Source organism: Dipteris shenzhenensis, chromosome 18 (genome assembly GCF_047967505.1).
Source record: "Dipteris shenzhenensis isolate YYH24624 ecotype China chromosome 18, Dip_SZ_1.0, whole genome shotgun sequence".
Taxonomy (NCBI): domain Eukaryota; kingdom Viridiplantae; phylum Streptophyta; class Polypodiopsida; order Gleicheniales; family Dipteridaceae; genus Dipteris; species Dipteris shenzhenensis.
Window position 1 is genome coordinate 35,935,220 of NC_141613.1, and position 7,118 is coordinate 35,942,337.

Genomic DNA, 7,118 nt, shown 5'->3' on the forward strand with positions numbered 1-7,118 from the left:
TTCTCTCTCTTCCAAAACGTTTCAAACATTCATTCCCACCACTATGCTCGCCATGGAGGAAGTAGAAGGAGACAGCGCAAATGAAGAATGTCCATGATTAAAGCTTTGTATTGAAGTCCATTGAAGGATTTTATTTGGGTACTAGGCAAGAAGCCAATTCAAGACAATTATAATCAGAGTCATCACCTCCTATGTCAAATGAGAGTCAAAATATGCAGTGGATGTCACCCAAGGGTCAAGGCTTGGCAAGACAATAGGGAGTTGATGCAGATGGCACCTGGCAAGGGACTATCACATTGAGCAATAAGACAATGGGGAGTCAATGCACCCAAGGGGCAAGGCTTGGCAAGACAAGTGGGAGTTAATGCAGATGGCACCTGTATTTTGCATTGGATGTCACCCAAGGGTCAAGGCTTGGCAAGACAATAGGGAGTTAATGCAAATGGCACCTGGCAAGGGACTATCACATTGAGCAATAATACAATGGGGAGTCAATGCACCCAAGGGGCAAGGCTTGGCAAGACAAGTGGGAGTGAATGCAGATGGCACCTGGCAAGGGACTGTCGTGACATTGAGCAATAAGACAATGGGGAGTCAACTTATGTAGATGGCACAAATTGAGGCTCTTTAAGAGCAACAATTTAAATTGTAAACATATGTTCAATCTATATCATTTTGGATATAAAGAGTCTAGCTGAGAGCAACGTCTCTCAATGTAATCATATAATAATAGCTATAATTGCTATTATACCTCTTTGGTTCAATACAAAACTTGGGTCTTATGGCATCATGCATATTGCGAGTGACAATGTTATTTTCATGAAATATTTAAGTCTCCTTTCATGGATTTATAAATTTATCACGTCAAGGAAAAATATTAAAAATAATTAAATTAACAAATAACTTAGATATAGCTAGAATTTCTAATATAGGATTATTTCAAATTCTTGCATGTTGGTGCAAAAGTATAGATTGAAAAAACAATATTTTTATGTGAATATGATAGTGCCACAAAGTGAACTTTTGATTTGGAAAGAATATTTTCAGAAAGTAAAATTTTGATTTGGGAAGGATATTTTCACAAAGTAAACTTTTCATTTGGGAAGGATTTTTGGGCTTCATCCAAAAACAACATAAAAAGTCCAAAATTAATGAAATAGGTGTTAATAGTAGCATTCAACATTGCTGTTTGCATTTTGGCCTCTTTGCCATCCAGCACGACCTCTTTGGCTCCCCCCGCCTCTAAAGTTACCACGTCCTCCTCCATAGGACTGGTTTTCTTAAATTTGCTGCATATTCTAATTTCTGCCACGGCCTCCAAATCGGCCTACTCTACCTCTGCCTCTACCTCTTCCAGCATTTGAGTAGAAGACACTTTCTTTTGAAGTTTCTCCTGAAGAAGATGCACCACCATTTCTCTGCTCTTTAGAAATTAGAAGAGCAATTAACTCCCCAAAATCAAGAAAATTCTCACGGATGGCAATGGATGTCCGGAACTGTGCATAATCCTATCCTAGACCATTAAAGGCCACAGAAACTAAATCATCGTCTTCCACTGGCGACCCAATGGAAGCAAGTGCATCTGCAATCTTCTTCACCTTCATATGGTAGTCATTGATGCTCATATTTTCTCTCTGCACATTATGCAACTCCTGCTTGAGCTGCATTTTCTTGGCTTGCGTATTTGTGCTATACATTTTTGTCAAAGTATCCCACGCCTCCTTCGACGTGCTTGCATCCTGAATATGCACAATCATAGAATATGAAATACTGATAGATAGCCAGTACATAACTTTTCTGGCTCTCTCATGCCATCCTTTAAATGCATGATGCAACTCCTGTTGATTGGGAACATTATGAATAAATGGTTCTTGTTCAGCTCCAATAATGAACTCCCAATAGCCTTTTCCCTTGAGGAAATTCGTCATTCTAAACTTCCATGCTTGGAAGTTGTTCTTGTCAAGCTTTTCAGCGACTATCTACGAAAGAGCATCAGACGCCATTACAGAACACTGCAAAATATTCTATCACTGCAAAAAACACAACTTCTACCTCATAAGGGAAATTCTATATTCTCCTGATAGTGTTGTGGAGATTCTCCAAATCTCTAATCCCAATGCCATTAGTAGGGGTAGGAGTACTCCCGATTTCCAATAGCTCTTAGTCCCTTTCCATCTCAGGCGACTATAAATTGTGTATAGTGTTTTGTCCATCACACTGACAACCCTTTCAATTATTCAGGTTCTCTCATGTATAATTGGTGTTTTAAAGTTTGATCAACCCTAAAACTTCCCCTTGCTAATGGATAAAGTTCATAATAAACAATAACTTAGCCAAGTTCCTCCATTATTTTCGGGGGGAATTAGGCACGTGGTTATGTCCTTCTTCATCCCCAAGTATCAATTTTTTATTACACTCATCTAGTACTTCTATATTCTCCTGATAGTGTCGTAGAGATTCTACAAATCTCTAATCTCAATGCCATTAGTAGGGGTAGGAGTATTGCACTTCGGGAGATCAGAAAGTTTAAAAAATCCATCAATCTTGTCATTCCGATGGCAAGCTTCGCAAGGGTGGTACGCGAGGTCATGCAGGATCTCAACAATAGCCCAATGTCCCAGTATTATATGCGTGGAGTTGTGGAGGCTCCATGATGTATTTCTAGAGATGCCTTGCTTGCCATATAGCATGCAGCTGAGGCCTACCTAGTAGACGTCATGGATGACACCCAACTGGCTACCATCCATAGGAAAATGGTCACTATGACTGCCAAAGACATGTAATTTATTGTCCATCTTAGGAAGCCCAAGGTCACTTAGGGATGTTGTATGCTCTGCCTTGGGAGATAGAGTTCATGTACTCTGCCTTTAGGCATCAGTCTTGTATGAGTCTCTTTTCAATATAATAAAGTGTGTTTTTGGCATTGTCTTTGTATGTGCAATCTCAAATTTATTTTTCATTGTATTTGCAATCTATTAATTTACTTACATGCAATCTCAATTTACTTACATGCAAAATGAAATAATACATCAAATCTCAATGGAACATTAATACTCAATTTTACTTAACATGGAAAAGGAAACAATGTTCCATAGTGGGAAGAGAAATTAATTTTAAAATGGTATTCTTTATTGACATAGAGTGGTATTACAAAGAGCACCCACTTTAACACACAAGCTACTCTAGTCTACGCTTCTTCTTGCTTGGTTCAGATCCCTTTTTTGCTTACTGAAGAAGAGAGGGTTGCACAATTTCATTCTCTATAGCCTGGGGATCTATAACGTTAGCTAGCCCTGCAATAGCTATGATACTATGGAGAGGACGGATCGTGTGCCCGAGAACAAGAATAAAGCTACACTACGCTATGTAAAACATGAATAATAGCACTCACGTGTAGGAGGTAGTATCACTAATAGGCACACATGTAGATAGTAGGGATAGGATAGAAGATAGTAGCTAGAAAATATCATGACATTGGCCTCTCTATTTTTTTGAGAAGGTTTTTGTATTGAATTTATATAACTATGTGCTTGTATGAAGAACCTTGATTATAGGAAATGATGACAAGAACTTTGCGACCAAATTGATGATTGGATGACCCATGGAGCTTGGATGAGGACCTTGGATCTTGCACTAGCACATGGAATGGATGATGAAGGGAGTGGTCACCAAGGCATTGAAGAAGGACCGGTGCTTTCCAAAAAGACTACAGGTAAGGACTACTTTGCCTGGCCACAACAAAAGGTAGAGGACCATGAAGAAGGGTGGAAAAGTGGGATAAAAGTGAAGCTCTCATTGGTGGGGATAAAAGGAGCAAATCGATGGCTAAGGATTTGCATGGAAAGCAAGGGATGGGAAGTAAAGTAAGTAGAAAGAGACTACCAAATGGCCATCTATAAGATGGAGCAGCCGGCCTTGGTTCAAGATGATCTTCTGGCTCATTTCTGGTTGTAGAGGGTAGTTGATCGTGTGCACTATGCGTTAGTGTTCTTTTAATTACGGCAGGAGATCCCATCTTATTCGGTTAGTTTTGGTTTAGAGGTCAGGAGGCTGGCTGATTCATGATCGAAATTCTAATAGACGAAGGAAGATCAGGGTTTGTTTGGTTGTTGACAGCCCTACGTGTGGGCTCATATTAATTGCTTGTGCAGTTTTTGTGAGTTTACAGAGTGAGTTGGGAAGAGTAGTTGACACTAGCATTGAGCTTGTCGCTCTTTTAAATTGATATTGAAGGTGATAAAAGTTTTCCTCTACCGAGTGGATAATGGGTGGTAGATCGTCAGCTTTTAGTTCAAGTCTAGGGTGATAGGGAACTATTGTTCAAAGGGTTCCAGTTGCTTTATATGAACTATGAGTCAAGGACGTGGTTGATTCAAAGTTGAATAATTCAAGGGACGGACTGTATGTGATCATAGAGAGCCATCAATTGTGGCTAAGAAGGGTTCTTAATCTCATATAGGTTGCAGAAGCCAGTGAAAGAGGATCACAAGGACTTTTGACAAGCCACTCGACTCGATTACAAGCTAAACTAGTGCCCTTGGAGTCCTTAGCTATTCATGGTATTCTCAGCGTGGGTTCTTTCTTAGAGGTTGTGGCAGGCTTTGTCGCAGGGTTGATATAGTTCAAGAAGTCAGCCGACTATAACATGATGTCTCTGGTTTTAGGCTTGTCCATTTTGAAGGCTTTTCCATCAAGAGAATCTTGGGGCTGTTGAGTACGTGAGTTGGTGAAAACAAGGTCGAATTAGATCAGCAAAGAAAGAGCTGTGCCATTATTTTGTGTAGGCAATTGATTGTCAGTTGCAGTTTTTCTCGTTCTAAATGTTCTTGGTTGTTTGAGGGAGCTCGTGGTTGTTCACAGGAGGCTATTGTTATTGTAGGTGATAGTGGGAGCTAATTCTGTGATGTACGGGGTGTAGAGAAGTTCTAGGAGATCAAAGTGAAAATCGTGAAGGAGCTTTGGTGGCTGTTCTTGACATGAGGTTTACACTGGAGTAGGACTTGAGGTTTCACCACAAACCTGAGGGCTGTAAGAAGGAAATTTGATCGGATCAAGGAAGATTGATGAGGTGCAAATCCACAGCAAAACTGCAGCACGAGGATTGTTGTGAGCCATTTGATGCAGAGGGAGGTCGTTGAAGGTTAGGCGTTAGACGTAAATTAGCTTTAGCCCTTGCATGTATTTATTGGTTGCACCATGGATCTCTACTCGTGGGTGTAAATACATAAGCATGAAGGAATAGCATGGGCAAAGAGCTGAATTTGCTACTCACCAAAAGTAAAATTGGTGCAAAGTTTTTATGGTGGCTTCACCTTTGGTTGTGATGGTATCGAGGTTAGCCATTGGGTAATTCAATAGTCTTAGACATTTCTAAGTATTAAGAGGACCAAGTAAGGAGTTCACATGAAGAACAAGGTCCCATTCAGGCTCATTGGCATCTAGTTCATCATTGGCAAGCAAAGTTCTATCTGATCCTACAGGGGGTTCTATTTACAAGTTCTTGATTTCTAAGAGATTGTGATCTCTATACTTTTCAATCATCTTTGTATTTTCTATAGTTATTGGTGGCTATCAGTATATGGCATTTCTCAGTGTTTTTCCAGTTCATGGTGTTTTGAGTTCATCTTGGGAGTGTGTTTCCTCTTAGTGTGTTTGCAAACGTGACTATTCATCTAGCTATAAAGGCATTTCAGTGTAGCTTTGCTAGTCTCATCATGTTTTTTGTGCCTCCACGGAGGCAATTTCCAGGAAGCTGTGGATCTGGGAAAGGCAAAAGAATCGAAAATGATCAGAATGGAGTAGTTGACCACAGGAGTACAACAAATTTCAATGAGCGATTTGGTTGCACCAGGAGAAACAAAGAATATGGAGATTGACAGTTTGCATAAAGAAATGCATGAGGTGGTTGACATGTTCAAAAATCTCAGTCTCAATCTTTTGGGAGGTGCAGGAAGAGGACAAGGAAGAGGGCCCAGGCCACCATATCAAAATCCAAGGAACAGGCAGGATCCAAGAGCAGGTAGTTCCTAATCAGAGAAGGTTTGAACCCTATAATTGTTACAATTGTGGGGATTGGGGTCACACTAGTCCAAATTATGATAAGCCTCCATGTAGAGGAGGAGACATGTTTCCTTTGCCAAGCAATAATAAATTATGACTTGTATTGGATTACAAAATCTTGTAGCCTGGGAGGCCTTGTTTCAGGGTGCGTGTTGACTTTTTTTATCATATCTCCTGTATTACCACACCTTGCACCTTTTAAAACATACATCGTTGTACTTCTAGCCATGCATATGGTATTATATGTGCATGATAGTTTCGCACCATGCATCATGCATGGTCATTGAAAAACATGCATTTGTCAACTTCTAGCCATGCAAATGACATTTGATAAGCATCATACTTTGTGCAAGTAGTAAAATGGGTGAGTTCAAGGCTTGTGCAAAGTATCATGGCCATTTGGTGTCATTTTCATGGCATGGAATGGATATTTCCTTGTTTTTCAGCATGCATCATGCATTAGTGTTCAAAAACATGCATCGATGTGCTTGTAGCCCTGAAAATGGTATTTGATTGACAAAATACTTTGATCAAGCCCTAAATCAGTAATTTGAATGCATGCGCAAAGTATCATAGCCATATGATGTCATTTGCATGGTTTGGAATGGATATTTCCTAGTTTTTCACCATGCATCATGCATGAGTGTTGAAAAACATGCATTGATGTGCTTCTAGCCATGCAAATGGTATTTTATGGATATGAAACTTTGTAAAAGCCTTAAAATGGGTGATTTCATGACTTGTGCAAAGTATCATGACCATCTCATGTCATTTTCATGGCTTGGAATGGATATTTCCTAGTTTTTCACCATGCATCATGCATGAGCATTGAAAAACATGCATCGGTGTGCTTCTAACCATAAAAACGGTATTTTTTGGGAATGATACCTTGCACAAGCCTTAAAAAAGTCAATTTCAATGCCTATGCAAAGTATCATGCCCATCTAATGTCAATTGCATGGCTATTTCTCACCATGCATCATGCATGAGCATTGAAATACATGCATCGGTGTGCTTTTGGCCATGAAAATGGTATTCAAAAGACATGATAATTTCTA